Here is a 10,369-nt window from a genome sequence, read left to right on the forward strand (position 1 = left end):
CAGTGGCATAAGCACCTGCCTGGCAAGCATAAAGTTCAAAGTTTAATCCCTGGTATCAAAAAAAGTTTTTTAAAAAATAAAATGAAGTGTAAAAGATCTAAAATAGTGCATGGTATACAATCAAGATTTAGTATTAAGTGAACTTAGTGCTGCAGGTCTATAATTTCATCACTTTGCTAGGTTGAGGCAGAAGGATTGCAACTTTAGTCTCTGCCTAGGCAATTTAAGAAGACTCCATTAAAAAGTGAAGAAAAAGAAAAAAAGGGTGGAAGGTGCTGGGGATGCCGCTCAGAGTGAAGGCCCAGAGTTCTAAGCCTAGTACTGGAAACAAACTTTTTGTATCATTTTTATCATCATCATAATTAACCCTAATAGCTTAGAATTTTATCCAAGGCATTTTTAAATTCATACTACCTGTCTAGCTACCATCTATTGCTTTTAAAATTAGTAATTCCTCAGGCTTCTGTTTCTATAGTTTCTGAATTGCCTGAGTGGATCATAACATCTTTATTATTAAATATACTCTTTTCACATTTTGGTAAATATATATTTTCCTATGTTCTTAATTTTATCTTTGTCATCTTTTCCGTTTTAATGATTTCCATGACCTTACTTCAAAGGTCCAAGCAAACAAGATAATTTCGACAAAAACTAAGAACTTCACGAGGCTCACTCATGCTGAAGTGGCCAACTGCTCTGCTGCACTTTAACTGACTGCTGTTCTTTCAGAGAGGGCAAATTCCAAGTTGGAAGAGTGCAGGGCTTACGAAGACTTGGATCTAAACTCCATTTTAGAAGCTTTCAGTGGCTATTAGATTAAACCAAATCAAAATACTACATGCAGAATCTACTAAAAAAGTACCTGGCACATAGCATACTTCAAATAAAAACGTATTGCTGGGCTCAGTGTAGAGGGCTTGCCTGGCACACACAAGGGCTTGGATTTGGTCCCTGGAACTGTGAAAAGCCAAAAATAAGTGGGAGACTGTTTCTTGCCTTTTTCTCTTTTCTTTTTCCTGCTCTATGGTTTCCATTTAGTATCGTCTTCTGATTTGTCTGAATGAACACTCTCCACACTGCTGAGGAGAGCCACTTTACGGTGAGTAGCTTACGGTGAGTAGTTGAGTTTCTATTTGATAGTCACCATTATTGGACAGTTGTTTTTGAACTTCTATAATGGTTCACTAAATTATTCTGAATTCTCCATAAAATCAGACAGAGGACCAAACATAGCAAAATAAAAAAATCTCTGGACAGCTGAGTGAAACAACTAGGCCAACTCTTTGGAGGATAGGTGGAACCCAGCCAGGAGGCGGAAAGTAGCCCAAGCAACACAGCAATGCTCTCTCAAAGAATCTGTGCACAACATCTGCAACAAACTTATGTGATAAGGTGTCTGGATGACCACAAAGTAACTGAGGATAGCTACGGCCACTACAAGAGCTGCGTGTGATCAGCAGCTAGACCGTACAAAGCAGGGGGACATGATGAGGTACTGACTGAAGTGGGAACCTCTAAACTGTCAACAGTTGAGCATGGCAGTGGAGGCTTGTAATCTCAGCACTCAGAGGCTGAGAGAAGAGGATTTCGGTAAGTCTGAAGACAGTCTGGGCTACACAGTGAGTTCAAGGATAAAGTAGGATTGCTTTGAGTTTGAGGCCCAGCCTGGTGTACATAGTGAACTCAAGGCTAGTCTTCACTACATAGAGAGACTGTGTCAAAAGAAAACAAAAACAGCCAGTAGGGGCTCACTAGAAAATTTGGAGGTTCAGTCTTAGGAAAGTAACAGAAACTGAAAAAGTTTTGCACACTCTAATATCAAGGAACTTCAAAGAATGTAGAGAGGCACAGGGTATATTCAAAACAAAACAGTCAAATTTCTATTCCCATAAAAGCACTGCATGGAAAAGGAACTGTTGGGAAAAGAATGATCAACAGAGCAGGGACAGAAAAGAAAAGAGGTGATACACATAAAAATAAGCTAGGAGCCGTGTGTGGTGTGTGGTGGCACACTCCTGTAATCCCAACACTCTGTAGGGCTGAAGCAGGAGGATCACAAGTTCAAGATCAGTGTGGGGAATTTGGTGATTTAGTGTCCACCTAAAAATAGGAAGACTCAACAACAAATAAATAAAAGACATGGAGGATGTAGCTCAGTGCAAGGGCTTTTGATTTAATCCCTAGTACTAAAAATAAAAGAAAAAGAAAAAAAGAAAGAAAAAAAGAAAGAAAGAGAAGAGAGCCATGAAAACAACAGAGAGTATGCGAGCAAGCTATAGAATTGTTAAGTTAGAGGTGCTGGTCCAAATCTTGCCTGCTTCCAAAAGTTTGAGAAAATTATTTCACATTAAATAAATGATCCAAAAATATCAAAGTTAGACCCCAAACAAAAATCACCAACAGAAAAAGAATGAAAAGCTGAATAACATTCCTATGGGCAAAGGCAAAAATGCCCCAAAGATTCACTTTCAGAATAGAGGAAACCTATTATTTATTATTTTAACATGAACTAACAGATTCTAAAGAAATCACATAAGATAAGAAAAGATCACAAAAATTAGACTTGGGAAACCTCAAAAATGAGGTGTTACCCGCCTTTCCCTAATGATATTTATTCATTTCAGTTGCTCATCTTTTTGACTAGAACTTTTACTTCAGAGGTGTCTAAATTTTTTTGCATTCTTTATATATTTGAAATAATAGACTACCCTTAGAGGAATAGCTGAGGTGTTTTTTTTTTCATTCTATTGTCTATTTATTCTATAGATTGTTTTTCTTGCTAGGCAGAAGCTTTTAAAATTGATATAGCCCTATTTATTGATCATTAATGTTATTTCTTATATAATTATGATTTTGTTATTTTAAAAGTCTCTTACCCATACATATTTCTCAAATTTTTAACATACTGTATATTCCAACAAATCAATTGTTTCTGTTTTAATGGCTAGTTCTTTGGGTCATTTTGATTTTAGTTTGTATTTGGTGATAAATATCTTTGGAATGTAAAAAAAAAAAAACCGATAAAGTGTTTTACAAAAAACTGAGGTGTTAGAACTCAGGAAAAAAAGAAGTAGAAATGGATCAATTCAGAAATGAAGAGTAAAGTAGAAGTAATGCAAAGATAAACAAATGCATCAGATAATTTCTTAAAAAGAACAGAAATAAAAGGGGAAAATCAGATGAAAAATTGAAGGAAGGGCATAAAAAAAGTTGAAGAGAAAGTGATAAATGTATAAGTAGGCAAAAATGATACAGTACATGCCTAGTGGATGTTCTTAACAGGATAAAACCCCCAAAGCATGGAGGAAAATAAGTACCAAAAAATCCATAGTCAAGAACACCTTCTTAAATTTGTCAAGGTATCTATTATTAATTAAAAATACATGTTGAATGTTTATACCTTATGTCTGTAAATATTCACCCAGAGCTAACACCAATACATGAATAAAGTTACTAAATTTTAAAGGAAAAAGTTCTTTTGAGAATCCAGACAGAAGTCCACTTATATGGGGAAAACTATGATTTCTTATCACACAAGATTCTCAATGTGGAAATTTATATGTAGTCTAGGTATAGATACAGGCAATAAATAACTGAGGCAGGCTGAGACAGGAGAATCACTATGAGTCCAAACCATGTAGCAAGACCCTCGCTCAAAAAGAATTTTTAAAGACCCAGCAAAACTAACCTTCTTAATTCCAGTTTTTGTGTCCTCAAGTTTTAGGGAGATACTATTTTTGTGTCTGATACCTATAAAGATTTGCAGATAACTAGCTTATACATTAATTGAGATTTTCCATAATTTTGTAGGTGCTTAAAAAGAGATTAGAAATAAATTTATGCAAAAATAGATAAATCTTTGGTGTTGTTAAATTATGTGGTAGATTAGCAATTGATCTCAGTGTTCTAGATATCCAAAGGTAAGATTGTCTTACTTTTCTGGGAAGTCAGTCAGCACTTATGTAAAATGTAAGCACATTGCATGTGATTTAGGCAAACATAGCCTGTACTCACTCTACAGAGCAAACAATGATGATAGTATTCTCTGTAGCTTTCCTAAATTGCCAGCCCATGTTTAGAGGAGTGATTGTATTTTGAAGAATGTTTAGGTAATAATACAAGAGCTAATTGCTGTTTATGTGGTTTATGGTTCTTCCTATATCATTACAATTTGCAAAAGTTTGACATAGAACATTGTGCCATTTCAGAGCATACCACTTCCAAAGGAGAAGATTTCAGGATCAACCACATCCTGAAGCCATGAATCAGATCCAAAATCAAAAAGTGGAGTGAATCAACTATCAATCAGTAGTGAGGTCTGCATTCTGCTTTGATCACAATATGGCAAAAGTGCACTTAAGAGTTCATGACTGCATTATTTTCAGGTAATCACTGGTCAATTAGCAAGCCCTCTCAGGGTTTGCATTTGGTCAAGAGAATAAGGCCAGAGAAATAAACTGAAAGCAAATTCAAAAAATCTAGGTGGATTAATATCTCAAAAGTATGAGACAATAAAAGGCAGAGATTTGTTACTGATATTTGTCATGAAAGAGTAAACAGGTTGAAATTGAAAACATATCCTCCTTTGAAGGAAAGACTCCATATGATTACAGCAAAGCCTAGCCGAGATCAAGTGTGACACAATTATGATTCATTGTCAAGAGTGGATTACACAGACAACTTGTCTCTTTAGTCATGACATTTAAGCACTCAAAGTAATCATTTTCAAAGTAGCTGTAAAACGAACTTGTAGTGTTGTATTTTTAAAATTTTTCCTCATATGAGGAGGTCCACAACAAAATTACAAGATTCTTTTGTGTGTTAAGTATAATAACTTTGGCATAATGCCATGAGACTGGTTCCTTCCACAGAGTCTATAAATGGATATGTCCATGATTGGGAGTGGTAAAAGTTTATCAGTGATTCTCAGGTCACTTTGATAAAAGGAAGCTACATTCCCTCACTATACTGCTACTGCTATGTACTTGCAATAAAAATTAGTTTTGGAATTTTTATTTTAAGTTGAAGCCAGGACCTCATGCTAGCTAGGCGCTGTACCACTGAGCTACAGTCCAAGACCAAGAAACTTTCTTTCTATTTTTTAAAAAATGAATTTATGACAGGGTCTACAGAGTGTACAGGGTCTCACTACATAGACCAGACTTGTAATGATTCTCCTGTTTTCAGCCTCCCAAGCACTGGGATTACAGGCATGCACCCCCATGCCCAGTCTCAGCATGCCCTGGGGGCAGAGCCGGCATGGCATGCCAGGGATTGAACCCCGGCCACTGTGCTCTGCCGGTCCTAAGAAACTTTCTTGAGATGCCTTGCTTACAAATTGGCAGACTTCTGAAAGCACAATCCTACTCTGGTAGTTACTCAAGAGTTTATTTGAGGGGCTGGGGAGATAGCTCAGCGGTCTAAGCACCTGCCTGGAAAGTGCAAAGACCTGAGTTAGATCCCTGGTACTGCACACTGTGCTTCCCCAGAATCCCAGGTGCAAGGTGCTAGCACTGAAACTGGATGTGGGGTCACACACCTGGAATCCCAACACTGGGGAGGCTGAGACAGGAGGATCAGTATGAGTCTAAGCTGCGTAGCAGGACCCCATACCAGATAAATACATAAATAAAAAATTGAAAACAAAGAGTCTACTTGAGCCTCTAAGCACACTAAGAATAAGTTATCAGGAACCAGAATTATTTGTAAATGAGTCATGGTCATTCTCTGCTCTAAAACTCTAAGTTTCTTGTAGCCATTGCTACAACTGGTCAATTTCTGCATTTGGTTTTTTCTTTTTTTAAATGTTATTTTTTTTCCTGGGATTGAACTGAGGACCTTGCGCTTGTCAGGCAGGTGCTTATGCTGCTGAGCTGTCTATCTCCCTGGCCAGTTTGTGCCTTTGAGCAATACATATTCTACTGTCCATGTGGCTATTTGAAATATATCTTTTCTTTTCACAAAATGAAAAAATATAGTTATCAACGGTGCCATAAGATTCTAACACTCTAATACTTTGTCAGAGATAGCTAAAAGTTCTTCATCAAGTAGGAAACGATTTCCTGGACAATTCTGGAACATTGTATATAGCAGCTGGGTCAATCTCTGAGACAGGAGATTTGTGGAGATGTTAGAATTTTGCCATGAGTATAGCTAACTTTCAGAAGTGTAGGTCAAGAAGCTTGTATCAGTTAGGGCTTTACTAAGGGAAACAGAAATAACACAGGACGTACAAATGTATAAGAGATTACAATACTGGCTTATGATGATCAGCCAGAGTCGGATGAGGAAGCATGCAGAGGGCGTCTGCACATTGGAGACTGAGGATTCAGACCAAGGCCTGGAGCTCGCTGCAGTGTCTGTGCAAGTCTGTGTTAAGAGGCCAGTGGGTCTGCGATGGGAGGCTGGTGAGTCTACACCAGAAGGCTGAAGGACCCAAGGCAGAAGCCCGAGAGTCAGCGCTAGAAGTCAAGCTGAAAGTGAGGAGTGGAGCTCCTCAGAAGAAAATGGAACTCTCTATCCTTCCTTATTTCCTTTTATATCCTTTAAGTGATGAGAATGTCCACCAAACATGCCTGTCTGGCAAAGCGTAAGTCCCTGGGTTTAATCCCTGTTACCCCCCCCCAAAACACACATACACACACACACACACACACACACACACACACTACAGAGCTGCTGTCTCTTGTTACCTCTATGTATAGCCAATCCCTGGTCTTCTACTCTATAGAGTCTGGAATGATATTAGCCTGGTCTCTGGGTGAATACCTTCTTCCAACTGAGTTTTATTTCTAATGCTTTTGATTTGTATTCAAAGCTCAAATGAAAATATGTTTGGTTCCCCCCCCACTCTCATTCAGTAGTCTTCATCTAAAAAATGAACAACAAAATTTTTTCTCATAATTGAGTAGCTAGGAATGACTAGTTACTCCCTTTCAAGACTGATAGTTTAAGGAATGATTGGCTCCTTGGGAAATGGCAACTGAGTAACTGGTTAGGGCATTTTGTTACCAGGAAGCTCTCAGTTGTAATTTGTTGATCAATAGTGTGTTTACTGCCTGTAATTCACCATCCTCCCCCCTCACCCTCCTGAGTAGCTGGGAGTACAGGTGTGTGCCACTACATCCAGCTTCCTGGAACTCTATTTTATACTCAAAACATTTATTTTACAATTTACTCTCTCAGTCTTTTAGAGTTCACATCTCTGTTCAGTAAAGTGGAGATAGAAGTAAATGTTAATAATAAAAATCTCAAAGGCATCTGGATCAGGAGCAGAAGTGAAAGGACTGCATACAATTCCCGTGGAATTACTTCCTTGCTGCTGAAGTCAAGGCACTTGAATTTCCCCTTTGAGAATTAAGCCTGGGGTTCTTTTTCTTTCCTGACTAAATGTAACCTTGGGAAAGCTGGCTGGAATCTGCCCTGGGGAGATAAAATTCTAAGGAATTTGCTAATTCATCATTTCCACCATAGTCATAGCATGTTTGAGTTTTAGATATTAAACTTTTTTGTCTTTATAAATGAATGAGAGAAGAAATGGGATTAAAAGCATCTATTGAATATTCTGCCTCCTCATTAACACATGAACAACTTGGTCACTTATGTTATTTATAAACAAAATTAGTTGCTACAAAAGCTTAGCCATATTTGGTGGCGAAGCTTCAAGTAGTGAAAAATTTTAAAATATTGGTGTTGATTTATTGTTCATGTGGCTCAAAATCCAAAAGACAGTTACATGGAATAAAAAGCTTTTCTTCAAATTTTGCCCAGCTCCTTTTCAAGACTAAACCACTCTTATCAGTTTCTAGTAATGTATCTTTTCATACAGTATAAGCTAATACAAAAATAAGAATACATGTACACACAAAGGTATATATGCACACATGTGCATGTAATTTCATCCTATATGATGGAAACTGAAGCATATTAGATAATTGTTTAGGATTTTAAAATTTTGCACATAAGGTATCTTATAGATCATTTCATAGTAGTATAAAGAATTTTCTTATTCTGTATTTAGTCTTCAAATGGTTTCAATTTATGATTGCATTAGGATTTAACAGTCCTATATTAATAAACATTTATACTGTTTCTCAATTTTGTGTGTGTGTGTGTGTGTGTGTGTGTGTGTATGTGTGTGATACTGGGGACTGAACACTGAACTGCACTCCTAGCTTTTTTAGTATTTTATTATTTATTTATTTATTGAGACCAGGTATCATTAAGTCACTAAGTTGCCCAGGCTGGGCTTGAATTTGCAATCTTCTTACCTTAGTCTCTCATTGCTGTAATGACAGATAAAGGATATCATAACCAGCTTTCAATAGTTTTTCTTGTTTCTTTTATTGTAAATGATGCTGAAATAAAACATTTTATGTACTTGCCATACAGCATATACACTGTGAGATTAAACTCTCAGATGTACACTTACTGGCTAAAAGAATATGCACCTTTATAATTTTACTTAGACATTGTGAATTGCCCTCACTAGAGGTCAACATAATTGACACTCATATTTTCATTGTGACTCCCCAGCCATACTTCCATGAATGCTAAGTGTTTATTCAACTTCCTACTCCTTGACAATGTGACAAGTAAAAAAAAAATGGTTTCTCAAAGTGGTGGTATTTATTTGTATTTTTGCATGGATAAAAAATATATGGTTTTATTTTTAGGATCAAGAACCACAAAGTTATGCGGGATTATTATTTCATCCTGTGTATTGTTCTTGGAGTCTCTAACAGGTCAGCATTAAAGTTCAGAGATTGGGAACATGGCAATGTGCCCAGAACCAAGATGGAAAGAAAAGCCAAGAGGTCCCATTTCATGAATATTTGCCTTGACATAGTCCCTGATGATGTCCCTAGAAGATAATTTTTGCTTTTATGTGAACACAACTAGAAGCTAAGTTTCAGATTTCCCAGTGGCCACAAAAGTAGTTTTAATAGCTGCATTTTTTTTGGTCTTTTGTTTTCTCAATTTATCCCATACAAAAATGAAGTAAAACAGGTTCTATATTTATAGAGATAACTCAACCTCTCAATAGAACTGTGTGGGGTTGGGCCAAATCGTTCAGGTCACGAGAAGGTTATAAAGATTAAATAATATGTTTAATACAAGGAGAATTCTGCTTAAGGAAGAGGCATGTTGCCAATCAGCATAATTGTCTCATGACTTGCAGAAAAAAAAACATCAGTGGCTTTTTTCTGTCTTGTTTTGCAGCGCATTATGTATGTGTATTTTTGCATAAGGCAGAATCATCCTATGGTGTTTATGCTGTGTCTGTTTAAATTTGATCACGTGCCTTTCTCTAAACTCATGGATCATGTTAGCGTTTGTCTTTATAAGAGGGACTTCAAAAACAGGTGAGAGGTGTCATTACACAATGGAGGAAAAAAAATTAGGAATTAGGCCTGCTGGGCTTGCCTTTACCCCTCACTAGTCGTGTGACCTTCTGCAACCCACCTGGCCTTTTTAGCTTCAATTTTCTTACATGAATAAACGGAGATAATAATCTGACCTATATACACCTGGGTCTTGTTAAAGGCCGTAATGGACCATTGTACATGTAAAAAGGCTTTAGAACTGTACATTGGTCAGTTCATCTAATATTCGTGGTATAGACAGCTTTGTGAAATGAAGCATCCTCACTTTTTTTTAACCCTCAGAAAAACTTTCTTAAAATGCTTTCAGGAAAACCATGCCAAGGATTAAAAAAAAGTTGGACTCAGGTTGTGTGGCATTGAATGGTTCAGTAATGTTGTATCTCTCCTAGGCAGAATATCATCTTTTGAAAAGCTTCTATTAGATATATGTTTTATTGAAGAAAATATGTGATAGGCCTAAAAGCTTTGGCTAAAACTTGTTCAGCAGATAGCAAGACTTTCTCTTTGGAGAAAAGTGGGTCCGGCCTAGTTTCTCTGCCTAGTGTTCTATTCTTTCCACAATTTATCGGAAGATCTAACAGCTGGAGGGCTCATTTCTTTAATCTTTAATAGGTGCTGCTAATAATCCTCTCAGCTGTAGCAGGAAGACAATTCAGAGTGCAGAGAGACTCGCGGTGAGACAATCACTGCTGGCTTCTCGCGAGCCCCCATCCGGTAACTGTAAACTTTCCCACCCGCCCCCCGCGGCTCGCCGCAGCCGGAGGGCTCAGAAGGCCGACGCAGGTGGCCGAAGGGCAGCTCGAGGAGGCGGGTTCCCTCTCGCGGCCGGGCTGACCTGGACCCCGGCCAGAGGCGCAGCCCAGCTCTGGACGCCCGCGGGGACCCGCTGGGTGTGGGGACGCCGCCGGGGTTAGCCAGGTGCGCAGCGAGCGGCCAGGCTCCGAGGCGCGCGCGGCAACAGGTGCGGTGGCTGGGGCGCGGGG

This window comes from Octodon degus, unplaced genomic scaffold (assembly GCF_000260255.1).
Source record: "Octodon degus isolate 3935 unplaced genomic scaffold, OctDeg1.0 scaffold00088, whole genome shotgun sequence".
In the NCBI taxonomy this organism is placed as follows: domain Eukaryota; kingdom Metazoa; phylum Chordata; class Mammalia; order Rodentia; family Octodontidae; genus Octodon; species Octodon degus.